This window comes from Neofelis nebulosa, chromosome 5, assembly GCF_028018385.1.
Source record: "Neofelis nebulosa isolate mNeoNeb1 chromosome 5, mNeoNeb1.pri, whole genome shotgun sequence".
In the NCBI taxonomy this organism is placed as follows: domain Eukaryota; kingdom Metazoa; phylum Chordata; class Mammalia; order Carnivora; family Felidae; genus Neofelis; species Neofelis nebulosa.
The window spans coordinates 70,946,423-70,966,167 of record NC_080786.1 but is presented as its reverse complement, the minus strand read 5'-3'; the positions used below and the strand labels follow the sequence as shown (position 1 = coordinate 70,966,167).

The following is a 19,745-nucleotide window of genomic DNA, read 5'->3' as shown; positions in this document are numbered from 1 at the left end:
ACCATCTGCTCAGTCTTTTAATGATATTGAATCTAATTTTGATGCTTAACCTTGTTTTGGAAAGTGATCTCTCCTTTCACCAATGAATTAGTAAAATGCAAATCACAAATCCAAAGCCCTGCCTATTTGAATTCTCTGTAGCATTTGACATGATTACCTGGCCCCCACCTTAATAATAACAACAGGCACCATTTCTTGAAAGGCTATTTCCTGCTCCACCGCGCTAGCCACCTGCCCCTGCATGGCAGGTATGAAGGCCTCATTTTATGAAGGAGGAAACTGAGGCACAGAGATGTTAATTAACTTTCTCAATGGGACATAACTGGCATATAAGTGTCAAAAAGAAAAAAAAAAGAGAGAGAGAGGTAGATTGAAACCCAGTTAATACTGATGCTTCTTCTTGGAGCTTTGTCCTTTTCTTAGCTTTGATTTGTAATCTTTCTGTATGAAAATACCCAAAGCACTGCTTACCTTTCTGATGGCATTTGTCTCCTCCTAGCCCCTGGAACCTGATATAGTACCTGGGTAATCTATAATCTCCTTGAGAACATCCTTTAGCATAATGACTTGTGGGAAAAATTACTTTTTAACAAAGGGAGCATTAGACGAAGAATCTTTCCTTGGGCTGATAAATCTGAAGAGTTAACACTAAGTTGGAATGTGAAAACATCAACATCTTCCTGGTTCATTTATAACCAATATAACACGGACCTTCTCAAGCTCAGAGTTCCCTTAGGGTTAATTGGTCAAGAGGTTTCTCCATACTCTTGCAAGGGTAGAGAAAGATAGCTAAAGACACCAAAAGTGCATACTTGGTTTAGAAGTTGCATTTGAGCGGCACCTGGGTGGCTCAGTCAGTTGAGCTTCTGACTTCAGCTCAGGTCATGATCTCACGGCTTGTGAGTTTGAGCCCCAAGTCAGGCTCTGTGTTGCCAGCACAGAGCCTGGAGCCTGCTTCAGATTCTGTGTGTGTGTCTCTCTCTCTGCCCCTCCCCTGCTCACTCTCTTTCTCTCAAAAATAAACATTAAAAAAAAAGTTGCACTTGAAAATCTCATTGCTGTTCTGATTGATGACAAAAGATCCCAGTCATGGGGAGCATAATGTGAGTCCAATCAACTCTAGGTAAGGTCATGCTCAGGAGAGGAATTTGAGCAAGTTTGTGTGATGCCCAGAAGGACCATAAACAAGAGACAATGAGTGTTGTTACATTTCCTGCTGACCTTTATTTAACAGCACTCTCTTATTAGGAAAGAGCTTACTTTAGCTTATTGTTAAAATTGCTGTTTGTTCACCTGGTTTGAAAAAGAAATGGGCAAGAGTAAGCCTGGAGGTAGGTTAAGAGTTTGCCAACTCCGTGTTGGGGCAGTGCCCTTTTGGGCTCTTTTTCCTTTAATATTGCAATTCTATGAATATAATGAAAATATAATATGTATATAATATTATACAAATATACACATATATGTTGGGCAAAAGGGCTGATGTATTAAGTGGATGCAAAGCACAGGGTGGTACACAATGTTATTTTATTAAAAAAAATTTTTTTTTTTAAATTTTTTTTCAACATTTTTTATTTTATTTTTGGGACAGAGAGAGACAGAGCATGAACGGGGGAGGGGCAGAGAGAGAGGGAGACGCAGAATCGGAAACAGGCTCCAGGCTCCGAGCCATCAGCCCAGAGCCTGACGCGGGGCTCGAACTCACGGACCGCGAGATCGTGACCTGGCTGAAGTCGGACGCTTAACCGACTGCGCCACCCAGGCGCCCCTTTAAAAAATTTTTTACTGTTTATTTATTTTTGAGGGAAAGAGAGAAAGGGAGAGAGTGAGCAAGCAGGGGAGGAGCAGAGAAAGAGGGAGACACAGAATCCAAAACGGACTCCAGACTCTGAGCTGTCAGCACAGAGCCCGATGCAGGGCTTGAACTCATAAACCTTGAGATGGTGACCTGAACTGAAGTAGGACGTTTAATCGCCTGAGCCACCTAAGTACACCTACAATGATATTTTAAAGGAAAGTGTACTAAAACATAGGAGGACTTCTAGATACAATGAAATTTCCATTTTTGTAAGTGAAAATAATTGAATATAAGCAATTTCCTATGGCTCAGCTTTTTACAAGACACCTCAACTTACACTGACCCAAGTCCTATAATGTAAGTGACACTATCCCACTTAACAGAGATGAAGTCAGAGAAGTTAAATGATTTTTCCCAAGGATGTGCACTAGATGGATCTTGAACCCAGGTCAACTTCTTCCTATTCCAGAAGTGTGTCTTTTTATAAAATCTAATTCTTCTCTTCATGAAATTTGTAAGTAGAATTAAAAGAAAAATGATGTAAAACTGTGTAATGAGTAAGTAGCAAAATGTAAAACCTGCTGGAAGACCTCAAAGCCTGGAGAGGTCCTTTCTAGCTTGGAGGACAAGGAATGGAAAGAGAGAAAGGAAAATGGAAAGGGTTGAGAGAAAGGGTCATTGGGGAGTTGGTAGAAGTCTGACAGTTGGAAATGGAAGGGAAGAGAGACATTTCCTGGGTGTTCAAAGTGCAGTGGGCCAAGGGACAGAGGCATGAGGGTGTTATGATTGGTATGTTTGAGGGGTGGTAAATAGTACAATTCACTTTTATCACAGGGTGAGAGAGGGGAGGTAAAGATTAGGCTGGTGTTTTATGTGGACATCAAAAACTGGAAGACTGTGATGTCCTGTCCTGGGAGACTTGATTTGCTTGGTTGAGTGAGAGCCACTGAAGAGCTGTGATTAGGGAAGTTCCATGATCAAGGTCAGGCTTTGGAACTACTCATTAGGAAAGGCTATGAGGAAGAAAACAAGGTGGGAAGAGATTAGAACATTTTTTTTTCTTCCAAATTTATATATGATAGATCTATTTAGGGTGTTTGTTCAAGTTGCAGGCCTTACCCAGAAATATTCTGATTAAATACAGGTAACCACATGAATTGATATTTTTAAAAAGCTCCCCAGGTAATTCTTATGGAAGTGATTTAAGGACAGCACTTTGAAAAAATAAATCAGACTAAAGGCTAGGAGGTTGGTTAGCCAAACTATCATAATAACCAAGGTGTGAGAACAAAGGGGCTTTATTTGTATAGGGAGGAATAAAGATACACAAGAGAATTTTGAAGGAAGAATCAATAGGACTCAGGCCAATTGAGTCTATAGTTGGAGAAGGATTCAAAGAATAGTTGGCTTTAGAACCTGGACCATCAGTAGCACAATGAATAGAAATATGAGACAGAGTAGATTCAGTACGTCTTACTGTGAGTTAAGCTCTGCCAAGTGAGTTTTGAAGTGTAGACAGCCATCACAGGGAAAGGTCTACCAGGCAACAGGCAATGTAGGACCTGGGTTGGGGAGCAGGGTCACAGCCAGAGAGATAGTTTGGGATGAAAGTAAAGACAGTATTTTCAATTACTGAAAAAGTATAACAAAAAATAAGAAAATGGAAAAGAGGATCCAGCAAAGAGGAAAGCTAGGAAAGAGCTATAAAGTGGGAGGGGACCTAGGAAGTGAAAACATAATTAAAATCAAGGAAAGAGGGGTGCCTGGGTGGCTTGGTCGGTTAAGCGTCTTCAGCTCAGGTCATGATCTCACGGTCTGTGAGTTCGAGCCCCGCGTCGGGCTCTGTGCTGACAGCTCAGAGCCTGGAGCCTGTTTCAGATTCTGTGTCTCTCTCTCTCTCTCTACCCCTCCCCTGTTCATGCTCTGTCTCTCTCTGTCTCAAAAATAAATAAACGTTAAAAAAAATTTTTTTAAATCAAGGAAAGAGGATTTTAAGAGAAAATTAATCTCTCTCTCCCTCCCTCCCTCATATCTCTATCTCTATCTCTATCTCTATCTCTATCTCTATCTCTATCTCTATCTCATCATCTCTATCTCTATATCTATTTAAGGAGGGAGGGAGAGAGATTTTATATATATTATATATATATTATATATATATTATATATATTATATATTATATATTATATATTATATTCTATATATTCTATATATTCTATATATTCTATATATTCTATATATTCTATATATTCTATATATATGTAATGTATATAAATATATATGTAATATATATAAATATATAATATATATTAGAATAATATAGAATAATTGAGGGTCAGGAGGTCTGTGAAAAAGCCAAATTGGATGATAAAGGGTAAAGAGGGCAGTCACAGGAAAGCTGTGTGGTCAGTATTCATACACCAGTGCTTTAAAAAAAATGGGGAGCAAAGGAACGCAGGCAGTAAGTATAGACTATAATTTCAGGATGTTCTTTGATCCAAGAGAGTTCTAGTTATGTTCCAGGGTTCTATAACCTCCCCATCTATTGGGTTACTCAAACTAGGAATCTAAAATTGTCCTTGACACCTCCTCCTTTACTCCTTTACTCATATCATCTCAGATTTAGCCCATTGCCAACTCTCTGATCTGACTTCTTGAACACGGATGAATCCTTCTGGCCACTTGTCTGTCATTTTGCTGCTATCTGGTCTAAACTACCCTCACCTGGATTATTACAATGGCCTTTAAATTAGCTTCTCTGTATCTACTTGGTCATCTCCATTTTGATCAGCACATTGCAGCAGATCAATGGCAGAGATAATGTTTGCAAAGCACAAATATCTTCTCAGCCTCCCACTTAACGCTTTGAGTGGCTTTCCATTGCTCTTAACATTAATGAGCAAACTTCTCCACGTGGCCTGTGAAGGCTTACCTAGCCAGACTTTTTTGCCTCTTCTGCCTCATCTTAACCACCTTGATCCCTGCCTCCAGCCACACTGGCCCTTCCTCGGAGCACAGTCCCCATTTACTCTCTGTAACAGGCTTCCTTTTTTGTTTCATTCATTAATTTTTAAAAATTCAGTGCCTTTCACTGGAGCATAAGCTCCATTAGGGCAGGAAATTCTCTCCCTCTCCTGCACACAGGTGTGGCACCTGATAAATGTTGACTAAGTGAAAGGGTCGTGCTTCTGCCTTGCACATTCTTTGCTCTGCTTAGAAAGCTTTTGCTCTAATCCCTGCTGTTTTCACAGTTGCTTTTTCTTGTTTTCACTCTCTTGCTTCCTCATTTAGCATGTTAGTCCTTTCTTCTTCAGAGAAGCTTTCCCTGACATTCTTGACTACATTAATCTCTCTAATTAAACAATCTCTTAACACTTACTACATTTGTAATTTTACATTTATTTGAATGACTATTAGAAAAATATCTTTCTCATTCAGGACTGTAACCTCCATGGTTGGGGATGGGGTCATTTCTGATTTGGCTCAACATTGTAACCCCAATACCCATCGTAGTGCCTAGTCTATAGTGAATATTGAGTAAATATTTGTTGAATAAATGAATGAGTTGTTGAGTCAATGCTGACATGAAATGAGGACTGATCAATTAAAGGCTAGCAGAATGGAGAGTAGATATATATTTTTAAATGTGGACACCTGAGTATGTTGGTCTAGGGTAAGAATCTTCTTCTACTCAATAAACTAAACACCATATGATATCAAAATTACATGCAAGGCAACTTTTCGTAAAGGCATATAAAACAGCATATCTCCTCTTTTTTTATACCATGTTTTCCTCAGTTTCTGTTCAGCAGACACCAGATCCACTTGTCAGGGGAGAAATAGGCCGAGAAGATTGAGAAGCAGGTTGTAATAGGCATTCTTTGGCCAGTTTTCTTTGTACCAAGGCTATTGTTATCTTTTATATACCCAAAGAGATTTTTTTCAAATTTGGTAACCTATTATCCAAGCCTTCCTTCTCCTTTGGATATGAACATTCTCTCTCTCTCAACATTTTTTTTTTATTCATTCCAACAGAGAATCGAGTCCTGTACTGTTCTATTTTTATGTTTTTAAAGCAAATAGTTACCTTGAGTTGTCTACACAGAAGCCCCACATGACTGTTGCCAAGCACCACACAGGATCAAATAGAACCACTAGGAAGTGAGGTTAAAGCAGTCATTGGTTATCCCCACAGAGAGGAAGAAACTGGATCAATCCTGGTAGAGTTTTGCCTCTAAAGTTAGGTATTATTTTCTTCCGGGTATCAGGTTGTTGTTTTTCTCCCTGAATTTCTTCATTTGGAATATACCAGGAAATGAAAAAACAAATCCAGAGACAATCAGTGGCTCCAGATTTACTACAGAATACAATCCCTCTGAGGAAACTGCAGTTCAGTTTGATGAAGCTACAAATACTTCATATGGTCAGAAATTTTCAAATGCTTGTACAAAGCCAAACTCAAGACATTCAAGAATTATCTCACGGGCAATATTTACCATGTGCTTCTTCTCTCTACCTCATAAAGTAGTGGGTGCTGTGTAGCCAGAATGACCCTTTGCATCTTTGTGAAGCAACAAAGATTCTAGATTTGCATTTGAATGACCTGTTTTGTTTTTTTTTTAACTTCCTGAGAATTTCACTTTGAAAGATATTTTACTTTTGTGGATAACAGTGATGGAGTCTAATGCTTGACCTTTATTAGCTTTCCAGTGAAAAAATTAATAATTAAAAAAAAGACGTAAAAAGTCTAGCCAAACTCACTATTTATAATGTCCTGAACTATGTCACATGTACACTGGAATTTCCCCAGACACATGTAGTATAGTCAGGGCTTTATTTTGACAAAATTCCAAATTGAATCCTCCTTTGGTAGGATCCTACGTGGATTGGTTTTATAAATTATTTCCAATGACAGATGTCTGTGAATAATAGGATTCTATGGATAAACAGGCAACATCAGAACTCACAAGCCCCCTTTTCCTTGCTCTTCCAGAAGAGCCCTGTCTGTACCACAGTGCACAAAGTGGATTCAGTGCAATTAAGATTTGTGTGGTTTCTAGAACTCTACATCTCCAGTCATGCAGCCTGGTAAATAATGATAAGACATTTACCTGATGTCTCTAGTGCAGCTTTACCTCAGGGAATAGGGTGAAGAGGAGAGTGTATATCAATCAAAAAGTTATTTAAAAAAATCTTATATATTTCATACAGTTCTATTCACCTAAGAATTATAAAAATGTAGTACCTGCTCTCAAGGAGTTTGTAGCCTAATTATCTGGGCTAAAAATTATACTTTAAAAATTAGTTCCATATTTTACTACTTGCCTAAATGTCCTGATTTACTCATTGAGTGGATTTGTTGAAAACTGAAAATGAACTTCCATATCCAGAATATTCTGGAGTTTTAATTTCACACTCAGGAAAACACCAAAGTGACAAGGAACCTGCATGTGGGATTCATTTGACATTTTCCCTATTTAGTACAAATTCTGGCAAATGTAAACCAAAGCCCTGCTGTCTGGTCACATAAGCATCTTCTCTTTCTTTCCTAGGAAGTCAGCACGCTTGACATTTTGACAGCTGATTTATTTTTTTCCCTCCCCCTGAGCTGAAATTCTCACCCAGGCTCATCTGTCACCCTGGCTTTGAGGAGGAGAGGGTTTAGGTGTTTGCTGTCTGAGGTTGTCAGACTTGAAGTTGGCTTCAAATGAAAGGCTCCACCATACTCTTTAGAAAGATAGGGTAGTGGCTGTGGGCAGACAGAAGAGAGGAGGAGGGATGGGGAAACAGTCAAAGAAACATCTGATATAAGCTGGAGAATATGAAGAGAAGAGTTGAGAGGGCAAGTGAATGAGAAGTTAGCAAGCACAGGTGGGTCCAGGGCTTTCTTATTATAAAATAGTTCCATGCAGCCCTCTTTCTGAGGTGCATTGTTTATTTGTTCCTTTGGTCATTAACCCATCTTAGGTCAAACTGGATGCTATAGACATCATTCATTCATTCATTCATTCAAGAATTATTTACAGGGCAGGGCGCCTGGGTGGCTCAGTTGGTTGAGTGTCCAACTCTTGGTTTCAGCTCAGGTCATGATCTGGCTTTGTGGGTTCAAGCCCCACATTGGGATCTGCACTGGCAGCGGCAGTGTGGAGCCTGCTTGGGATTCTCTCTCCCTCTCTCTCTGCCCTTCCCCCACTTGTGCTGTCTCTGTCTCTCTTAAAATGAATAAATACATAAATAAACTTAAAAAAATTACTTATAGAGCATTAATTACTGCCAAGAACTCTACCAGGTCCTGGAAATAGTGCAGTGACTATAGCCCAGTCCTTAACCTCTAGGGACTTACAATCTAATTGGAGAAGAGGGGGGCAGATTAGTGAACCAAAGATCACAGCACAGTGTGCTAAGGGTTGTGGCAGAACCATACACAGAGTATTCTTGGAGCAAAAGGGAACAATATCCTGTGAAGAGTTAAAACAAAAAATCAAAGCTTGAAAATCTGTGACATTTTTTTGACAACGGCACATCCACACTGTTGGAGAGAGAGAGTACTGTTGGGACTAGTCACATTTAAAGAGGTGAATTTGAGAAATGACAAAATATTAAAGGAAACACAAATACACAAATCTGATCATTAGTGTTACAAACCAACCTTCAAGAATCTGAAATTGGGAAAGTTGTTTCATGTCGGATGAAGTTCAAAACTGATTAAAGAAAAATTTAGCCTATGTAGTAGATTGGTATTCAAGACTTTCTTCCAATAGTTTAATTGGAGGTGCTAATTTTTATTAAGCAATTAAAAAATCGAATTCCTTTGCATTAAGAAATTAGTAATGTTAAATCTAGAATAATTGATGATGCTAATTGCCAATTTCATGCATGTCCTGCACTGAAGTCCTATTATACAATGTTGTGTTTATCAGGTTAGTTTAGCAATAATAAAGCCCATGTAGTCACAGACAGAGTGGAGAAGGGAGATATTGAAAATGGAGCCTGACAAAGCTGAGGGAAGGCACTTGGATAAAGTTCTTTTAACATGAATCTGTAAAATTGGGTTTGGTATCTCAGAAAAGCAGATATTTTCTTGATTTGTCCAGAATTTCCTCTTTAATTTTGGGTCTAATCAGAAATGAGCAAATGTCAAACATTTCAGGAAATTCTGCTTCTGGTGCTGGCCAGATGCTCAAACACCCTGAGCTTTTACATGATGCCTTAGTGCTTAAGTGTCTCTCAAATGATAGCTACTGGATGACTTCGGAGGCATTGCAATTCCAAGAAATAAGACTTAAAGGAGATACTTCAGACCAAATCTCTCAGGGTCAGGGTCATTGTGTGTGTGTGTGTGTGTGTGTGTGTATACACACACATATAATGTTTAAAGTTTCATCTAAGATAATAGTTGAAGTGAATATAGGTAATCTGTATATCTCATATAATCCTCACAACCCCAGGAATGACATGTTATTTCAACCTATGTTTCTGCTGCAGAAAAGGAGACTCAGCAAGGTTTTGACAACTGGCAGTGGGCAGAAGTGGGATTCAAATCTAGGTATTCAGGACAGTGAAGCTGGTGTTCCAACACTCCATTATGCAGCATGTCTAAAGATTAAGGTTTTCTTAATGAGCACATTAGGGTTCATTTAACTTGTTTCTCAGGAGTTTAAGTCTACTTTTTATTTAGGGAAGGAATACATGAAGCCACTGACATTGTTCACAGAGGAAAGAAAATAAGCTTTTCTTCAGGTTCTACCTTAAAATTTTTTTTTCCAACGTTTTTTATTTATTTTTGGGACAGAGAGAGACAGAGCATGAACGGGGGAGGGGCAGAGAGAGAGGGAGACAGGCTCCAGGCTCCGAGCCATCAGCCCAGAGCCTGACGCGGGGCTCGAACCCACGGACCGTGAGATCGTGACCTGGCTGAAGTCAGACGCTTAACCGACTGTGCCACCCAGGCGCCCCCAGGTTCTACCTTTAAAAAAACTCCTCTAATCACTGGCAGTCTTTGGGCACTAAATACATTAAAGAAGGTTAATCTGACATTCTGTTTATGAAGAGTCTCTGTGGCTAAAGGAAGAGTAAATTTTCATAGCTTACTAGTTCTTTGACCTTGAGCCATTTGACTAACTTTACAGCTTAGTTTTGCTGTCTGTTCAATGGAAAGTATAATATGTACTATTAAAGCATACTGTGAAGATAAAATGACAACAGCAATGAGAACGCTATTGCTTTTTAAGCGTCTCCTCTGCGCCAGAGTACTCTCATGAGGTACTGACTTACATGGTCACGTTTAATCTCTAACCCATAGAGGTACCAGTGATGTAACTGAGGCTCAGTACAATTTTTAAAAACTGCCTGTAGTCACATAGCTATGAAGTGGAGGAGGTTAGATCCAGATCAAGCCTATCTGTTCCTACAGCCTATGCTTGTCTTAGATGCTGTGCCCTTTTCACATTACTCTACCTCTATAGACTACAGAACATTCTAGAAATATTGGGCATTATTATTTCCACCCAATTTGGACAATAACATTATTTCATTATACTTTAATTATTTGAAGACATGTACTTTATGAATACTAGGGAATTCACTGTTAATGAGACCATGAGGTTGACCATGCTGTTTTGAGAGCAATAAATGAATGTAAGTTACTTGTACCAGCATTAGTTATTGTTAGTTGATTCCTAGTGCCAAATAAACTACTGGGGCTTGCATGCTCAGAAAGGGGTATTGAGCCCACCTGTATCTTCTAACCTGGTTTTTTCATCTTCTCTCTTATCACCAACAGAGGGCAGAGAAAATATAGATAATGTTTATGTCCATAGTTAAAATCTTTTTTTTTTTTTTTTAACACTTATTTATTATTGAGAGACAGAGACAGAGCATGAGCAGGGGAGGGGCTGAGAGGTGGGGAGACACAGAATCCGAAGCAGGCTCCAGGCTCTGAGCTCTGAGCTGTCAGCACAGAGCCCGACACGGGGCTCGAACTCTCGGACCATAAGATCATGACCTGAGCCGAAGTCGGATGCTTAATCGACTGAGCTACCCAGGCACTCCTGTTTATGTCCATAGTTATAGGTACAGATCTGTGAAGATGTCTTTTCGAAAAAGAAGTCATCTTCAGATAAGATCAAATTCAGGCCAATTGAATTTTTATTTGCTTTGACATAGATTGGAATCAGTGATATTTTTTTCCCTCCTGTGTAGAGAGGAGAAAGAAAAGCATCTTGATAAATCTCCTTGACTTTCCTCAAGGTGTTCAGTATCTTTCTCTTTGGAAAAAGCAACAGGGTGTTATGACACAGCTTTGACCCTGAGGTTGAAAAGCTTATGCCTGTGGCCTAATGCTACTGATAGATTTTGATGGGGACAAACATTCAGTTCCTGTATTCGGCAGCTTGTTCATTCATATGACAATCGATGCTATAGATACATCCGGGAACACAACAAAATCACTGTTCTAGAGTTTACATTCTAGCAGGAGAGAGACGGACAATAAAAACTCAACATACAATATGTTGGGGGATAATCTGGTATGCTGCAGAGAAAAACCTGGGACTTGGAATGGGAAGCTTGTGAGAGGGTATGATTTAAAAGACCTACAGGAAAGTCTTCTCTGATAAAGAGACATTTGGCAGAAACCTGAAGAAAGTGAGGGTCTGAGTCATGTGGCTGTGTAGGGAAAAAGTTTTCCAGGCAGTGGGCATGGGCTCTGAGGTTTGAGAGGACGTGGCAGGTTTGAGGAAAAGTCAGGAGGCCAGTGTAGCTAAAGAGTGCTGAAGGGAGGATGGAAGCAGAGGAAGTGAGGGAAGAACCCAGGGCTGATCACACGTAGCTTGTGGACCACTGTAAGGATCTGGCTTTTATCTGTGGTCAGATGGGAAGATGTTGGACACTTTCAAGCAGAAGATACTATGGTTTAAGTTCAATGTTGAAACAAACCGGGTCTTGGATACAAAATGGAATGTGTGGATGGGAGCAGGGGAGACAGAAGCAAAAGGTCAAGAATGGTGAACATATTGCAGTAATCTGAGAGTTGGTGGTAACCTGCCCAGAGTGGTTGCAGTGGGGATAATAATTACATTCCAGGTACAGTTTGAAAGTAGAAGCAATGGGATTTTCTGCTACGTGTGAAGGGAAGAAAAGATTCGAAGAGGATTCCAAAATGTTTTTTCTGAGCAAGTGGCAAAATGGAGTTTCTATTTACATACATGGGGAAAAATATGGGAGGATGGCATTTTGTATGGAAATTCAGAATTTGATTTTGAACATGTTGAGTGTGAGGTGCCTATAAGACATGTATGTGGAAGTGTTATATAGATAGTTGAATATGTAAGTCCAGGTTAGGGATCAGAATCTGTGACGTGTCTGTGTATGGATAGTTTCTAAGGTCCTGAAATGAGGTTGGACTCATTTAGGGAGTAAGTAGAGATAAAGAAGAGATGTATAGTTGAGCCATGGAGCGCTCCAACCTTTAAAGATTTAGAAGATAATTAGGAGCCAGCAAAAGAGATTGGAAAATTCTCTGCCTGTAAAGTAGGGAAAATCAAACACAAACACACACACACACACACACACACACACACACACACACGTACACACATTCTTTTTTTGGTAAATCTGAGCTAACAAGTCAGTCTACTGGGAAGGATAATGCTGAGTTTTTCATGGCATGCCAAGAAACCGAAGGAGAAAAGGGCTCTGATAGGGGAATAGCACTTCTCTTCGGTTTTGGTTGGACTGACAAATGATTTTAGAATTTGGGGTGAAGATAAGGTAGATGACATGAAGTATGATAATGGGGAAAATGAGCAACATGGTTATAAAAGGAGATAAAGAAACTTGTATAAGTCTCCTTGTGACTATGAATATACCTGCTTTTTGAAAAAAATTAGGAACTCTAAACGAATGAATAAAGAGAATAGAATGCACCAATAATACACACCAAGATAATTTCTAACATTTTGGTATACTTTTTTCTAGTTTTTTCATACACACACACACACACACACATATATATATATATATATATATATATATATATATATAAATTAGGATTATATTGTAGATACATTATTATAGTCTGTCTTTGAATTGGATATAATAGTAAAACTATTCTTGGAAGGTTCACTTGTCATTCTGTTTTGGTGAGAGGAGAGAGACGATCAAAGAGAAGACGGTGCTAGGTTGAGAAATGTGTGGTCCAATATCAACCAATGAAGTCAAATGATGGCTGTATGTGTATATGAGAGAGACACACAGTAAGGGCGATTGTGGACTTGGTGAGTTGTGTCTTGGTGACTGATACATTGGTTGTGCTATGCATGGGGGCTGAGAAGACAAGGCTGACTAAAGCTTTGCCTATTTTTTATGTCAGGGTGGATTTCGGACTTGTTTTCCTGGACAGCTGGAGAATTGGTGGTTTTTTTCATTGCTAGATGTAGCAGAAACTGAAAGGGGAAAATATGTATAAATGCTTTGGCTGATATCTATCGATGTAAAGAGGTAATGAAATGAATTTGTGACACAAAGTAGGCTGTTTTGACTAAATTACTTGGTTTGCCTTTCCCCACAGCTTACAAAGAAAATAAATTCCATATCTCCACTATATTTTTGAAGTTCTAGATACATATACCATCAAGATTTAATATAGGAACTTTTCCCATATATCTGTGAACATTTTGAAAAGATATTTTAGTTAATCAGTGAAGTGTTATGAACATGATGATAGCAAAATGATTTCTCTTATTGACAAGTTTTATGGCACGGATTACCTCTAAAATAAATACTTGATGAAATTAGATTCAGAAGATATTGGTTAAGACCAGAGCCAGTGAAAATCTTTCAAATAAATAATGAAAACAATAGAAATAATGTTCAGTTGTAAACTTCTGACAGCAGTATGTAAAATGTGTGTGTGTGAGTGTGTGTGTGTGTGTGTGTGTGTGTATGTGTTTTTCTGTTTGTGTATTGCGAGCTCTCTTTTCATGTATGGGTTCTTGACTGGGGAGCACAATTGGCTAGAGAATGGGACTTTACAAGGTCAAGGTCACACATTCCACTGGCCACATAGAGGCAGAAAACTATGTCACAATCATCAACTGCATCAGAAATTCTATATAGTCATTTCATGGACTGATGCTCTTGGTCACATAACTAGACAAGAGAGTTTGGCTGGTTCAATCATATTCATCAGGAAAAAGAGACACACAACTTCAAGCTATATGCTTTAGGCTATAGTGTATTGTCATACACTATAGGGCAATGATTTCAACTTTGTGAATGGCAGTATATACACAGAAGCTCCCAAATGTACAAACTCAATTGCATTAGAAAAGAGAAAAGCCCTACTTAGTCTTAACTCCAATATTTAGCTGAAAACAAGCATACTATAATTGTCTTTCACTTTTTTCCTAGTTAATACTGCATCAATAGCAAAGTTTTAGAAGAATATCACATTCTTTTATGAATGTACTATTCTGTGTATCTCTGTTATTCATTATAATCAAATCAATGCATCAGAACACAGGCTTTTTCAAGATCTAAAGCAGCATCTTTACATTTCGGAGTTTGTGAAGTCCATCAGGGAAATAACGCAAGAGCACTGAGAAATTCACTCACTACATTTCTGCCACTTCACGTTGAGGGTCATATGCAATGACAAATACTGAAACTTGCACCAGAGATCAAGTTGGTGAAACATTATTTTCTGACCATTATATTTTTGCTTTAAAAATCTCAACCTATGATTTCCTGACAAGTCCTTTTCTGATCGAGCTATCTATACCAGTCCTATAATAAAGTACAAAGCAGTGTAAGTTCCTCTGCAAATCCACTCGTTATCTGCTGGACTTTGGAACGCAACTGCCCTCTCATCTTTCAAGGAGAATTATGCTTTTATGCTATTCATTAAAAGAAGAAGAAGAAGAAAGGAACAAGGTAAAACGCCAAGTCCATAACCTCTAACGAATCACTATTTCCATCTGCAGCCCGGCAGTAGTCTAAAAGCAGGAGCAGGAACAGAGAGAAAAGCCCCTTCTTTTAATCTAAAACTCTTGCTCTGCTTTAGCAAAAACCATTAACACAAACGGTGTGGATCAGCCTTTCCCTATGCAAAATGGACGAAGGTACCCAATTTTCTTTTATAATAAATCCGAAGTAGTTCTTTATCAGGGAAATCCGTTGTAATCTTTCAATTTCCCCTTTTAAAAATTAGACTCTGGCCATCAAAGCATGTTGGCCATGGGAATAAAATATTTATCTAACAGGTTTCCAGTCTTAACGACCACTTCCTATTCTTTATTTTTCTTAGACCTTGATGCCTCCCACCTACTAAAGTCTTCACTCAACCCTACCAACAGCCCAGCTGGCACCACAGATAAGAAACAAACTGTTTTTTCCGTGACCTCTAAGCATTCTACTCCAAGGGAAAAGCAACGTGGAATGCACACTCAGCAGGCTACGAGCCTGGAGCCAGTTTGTCCTCGAGGCATTTCTGCCATAAAATATAATACTATCCACTGTGTTTTGCTCTAAGCCCATCCGTTCCCCACTCGCCTCTCTCCCCTTCCTGCTCTCACTCCGCACCTGGCTGCAATTCACGACCCGCACCGCACAATGCAAACAAAAGCCCAAAACAGCAACAGATTCCTTTGTTTTACATGCAAATCCTACCTCCGGTAGTTGTCACATCTTCCTCAAAAGCCACGCTTAATTTTTAATGACAGCGATCCAGTGCAGTCCTCCAAATAGCCACGGGTAATCATCATTGCCTCTCGTGCCTAAAGCTTTTCTGGACCATTAATGTCACAACCCTTGCTAACTCATAGCTTTAATACTCTCTGCTCAAAATGTCTGAAAGAGTTTGGGAGGACAATAGTGACAGGCACGCTAGACAGCCATGCTTGAAATTAGTTATCAGAAGCTCCGTTAAAGCTGCTTCATACTGTTTTTAAAGCGTGCAGGAGGTAGGATTTATTAGCCTATGATAGGCATGCTGTTTCTGTTTTTATTAAATACTGTAATAGGCTGTCTGTTAGCAATGCTGTGATAGGTCCAACATCACTTCCCACTGCTTTCGAATTCTCATATTAAAAAGGGAGAGAGGACTCAGACTTCCTTGGGAGACCGAGAGGGACACCACCCTGCCTACTGGATCAGATTTCCAGATCCTCTATAAGCGCAGGAGGAAGAATTCCTTGTGCAAATGGTATTTTTACATGGAAAGTGAAGTTGGGATAAAAACACTCTAGGATTCCCCAAACAATTCTCTCACTCCCAGCAAGGGACTCCTGCTCTTCCCAGTTACAAAAATAAATGTTCTCTGGAGTCAGATAAAAGAATCAGTCCCCGTGGGAAATGCTCTCATTATTACTGAGGTAGGAGTCAGGGTATGCATATATGCAAAATCTCAAATGATGTATCAAATGGACTGAATGGATCAATGAGCACATTCATTATTTCATGCGGATTTGCAGAGCTTTGTGTTACAGTTTGAAGCAATCACATGTGTGCACTCCTGTCAAAGTGCAAAGAACGAAAGGTGGGTGGAGGGGAGGGGGGGATCCACATTGGGCAGTCATGATCTTGGAAGATGGAAGGAGGATTTTCTACCATTGGTCAGAGATGAGACTGGAAATGCTACTCGGAAAAGTTGCTAAGTACTTTTCCAAATAAGGAAACAGAAAAAAGTTCTTGGTAGTTCACAACAACACAGAGAATGTGTTATGCTTCAACTACCCAGATTTTGTCCTTTTTTTATAGTGTTCTTTCTCCCCTCCTGCTATCCCAGGAGCAATAGTTATGTAGTAGTTGCTATGGAAACCGAGTGGTCGCTCCAGCAGAGGGGCTGAGGAAGGGCGGCAGATGGAATACGGACCGACGGAAAATATACTATGTTGGTCTATAGAATTGAAAATAAGGAGTGATTAATGAACACACAAAACTACTACCAAACAAAATCACAAAGGGAGTGATTGTAAATCACCATTATTTAATTACTTGTTCTGTTATCTGGAAATGCTATTATGATCACAGCTTCCATTATTTGATTATATGTAAGAACCGAATACCTGAATTCTTAGATGCCTGATAAAAAAAAAAAAAAGATACTTTTTTGTTTTTTCTGCCTTTTTTTTTTTTTTTTTTTTCAAATTCCTGGTTGTCAGTTTGAATATGCCTTGATTGTATGTGAATTTTAGTTATTACTTGACTGGTCACAATTTCTTCTCAGGAATAAAGTGTGATTTAGTGGGAAAATCTCCTTGTATCACAAACCATAGCCATGTTTCATTTTGAATGAGCATCCTTGTAGTGGTTTCTCTGAGGCAAAACCAAAATCTAAGTTGAATTTCAGTAAATAACTGTTTCCATAATGTTGGGGGGGGCAGAGAAGATTTTATTTTTTCATTTTCACATTTGCAGTTCTTCAAATAGAGAAAAAAATATATATATATATATATTTTGTATTCCATGTCCAACATCTTTCACCAGCCTCATGATCATGCACAAGAAACTATATCTTACCAGAGTAATTAAAATTTCACAGTTGTAAGGAGTCTGGGAATACAAAATTATCATCTAGAGTGCCTCAGCTTCATAGTTTGTAATTGGAGTAACTGACACCTTTGAAGGGAGAGCTCAAAAATTCCAAAATAAAATTGTTGGGAGGCAATTCTTCAGGATTTTATGAAAATCCCATTTTTATATAGGCAAGCATATCATCCAAAAATTTGCAATGGAAGAAGGATTATATCAGGGAGAAAGGATTTATGATATACTCTTTAAAAATGATGAGAGAGTAATATTATAAATTGAATATCCCAAATATCTTTTTCAAATGTAGGAAAGTATTTAATGACTGTCTATGACAATCTAAACACCATTAACCACACCATGTATGATTTGCAGTGGTGGGGAGAGAGTCACAAAACTCCCTCCGTTGGATATTTCCCTCCAAATCCTACGTGTGGTTAATTCAGGAAATAGCTGATACTCCTACATGAGACAAATAGACAAGATTTGGTTCCTGGGATGAAAGGAGAGGGCGGGCCTGGGGCAGAGATAGTTTGTGGTGCTTTGGGGAGACTCTGTCCCTGTCAGAGCAAAGGTCACGTGATCTCTCTGAAGATGAGGGGGGTTGCTGAAAGGACTCCTCAAGATGGGTGTGGGTGGGGTGGAAGGCAGTTTGGTGGAGGTAATGGACGAGGAGCAGGGAATGTGGAAAGGGAGCTGAATGGAGGGAAAGAAGAGGGAGAGCGATCTATGAGGGAGGGAGGGAGGGAGGAAGGAAGGAATTTCTTGAGAGGTGGCATAGTGTCAGAAGAGGACCCAAGCTTTGAAATAAGGAGCCCTGATTTTTGACCCTCGGTTCTGTTAGCCTGGTTGGGGTCTTGTGTAAAATGGGATGCTAACATGTCTGTTGTAAGACTGAAGTGACAATGGCATGGGACGTGACAAGGGAGAAGTGAAGCTCTTTGTAAACTGAATGCTAAAATAAGTGCCAGTTATACATGAGCAGGAAGAAAGAGGGCGGCCAGGAAAGAGGGGGTACAGTGGGACAGAAGAGGAGTAAAGGAAGGGCAGGAAGAGAAGGAGGTGGGGCTGGGGAAGACAGAGGGGTAAGTGGAAGAGACTTTCTCCTGTTGAATCACGTAAGACAGAATTTCTTTCTTGCTGCTTGTTTTCTGGATCCCACTCCAATAACTGTTGCTTTATCGTTCTCGCCCTTTAATGAAGTTTCAGATAATAAAGTGTTCGGAGCTCCCACCTTTTTCAACAAGAGAAAAACTTACGCTGAATTTGTTGAAAAGCATGTACTACCATTTCAGAAACAGCTGATCTGAGGATTGAATTTAGTAATTCTTAGCATTGCTGTTTTGGATGGTTCCCTGGAGAATGAAGTTTGGGGCAGCAGAAGGCAGGAACTGAAGTGATATTTCAGAGCTATATTGCCAAACACATTCAGCAAGAGTACCTTGTGCATCTGTAACTTGATAACATTTTCAACAGCATCTGCTTTCTGAATGCACATTAAAAAAAAAACTTGTTCTGGAAAGAATTTGTGTATGTTAACAAATATTAAGTTGAGAACCGGAGCCTGGGTGAGAGTGATGTGATCACATATGCAGAGAATTTGCAGTTTACATGCACAGCCTGTAAGTTAAACAGTTTAATGAATGGAACGATGAATGCATAATTTCATTATGAGTCATCACTATTAAAATAAAAAAAAAATTGATAGATACATAACCAGAAAGTGTAGCTATCTGTTGCAGATACAAGTGCTAATTATATTTTGGAGTATATAATTTATGCTCTGAATAATAGAGTAACTGCTTTTCCTCTGTTGTGACTATTTTTTCTAGGAACAACAGGAAAGTTACTTTAGAAACCACTTCCTTCCTGTTATATTCCTGTGAATGCCGAAGCTGACTCACTCTGAAGTCCAAGTTTAGATCCATGCAAGAGGCATTCTCCAGTATAAATGTGAAATTTTAGCCCTAGAAAAAAATTAAAACAGTGGAAGACAATGTGACATTTAAAGCAGTGTCTGATTTCCAGGACACAATGAGGTGCCTTTCATTGGTCTACATCACTTTTCATAAAGATTTTCCTTCTGATTAGAGGTTAAAAAAATTTAGTAGTAAAATGATAGTTTTGAAAACTTCACATTTATATATATTCCCATACATCATATTCAATTGTCAGAACAAAGTTATCAGGAGGCAGGACCAATTTTAATAGTCCCATTTCCTTTTGGAGCGCCTGAGGGTGAGGGAGGTGAAATGTTTTTCCAAGATCACATAACCTGTACGTATGTCTTCTCACTCATAATCCAGTGTAACTTTTACTACACAAAAATTTATACCTAGTTCCTGATATTTCTCCTAGAAATATTCAGAAATATGAGCACTAGGAGAATTTTTTTAACTATTAAAATCCTAAGAGTTTCCTG

At 39.0% G+C, this 19,745-nt stretch overlaps 1 protein-coding gene across 1 annotated transcript in view; it reads right to left on the bottom strand.

The window, feature by feature from the left end:
• The window catches only part of KCNMB2 (potassium calcium-activated channel subfamily M regulatory beta subunit 2), a 241,244-nt gene extending 225,274 nt beyond the window's left edge, over positions 1-15,970 (bottom strand). The window contains exon 1 of the mRNA XM_058730550.1: positions 15,464-15,970. The gene's annotated coding sequence lies outside the window, so the exon portion shown is untranslated. The remainder of the gene's footprint in view (positions 1-15,463) is intronic.
• Between the last annotated feature and the right edge of the window lie 3,775 nt (positions 15,971-19,745).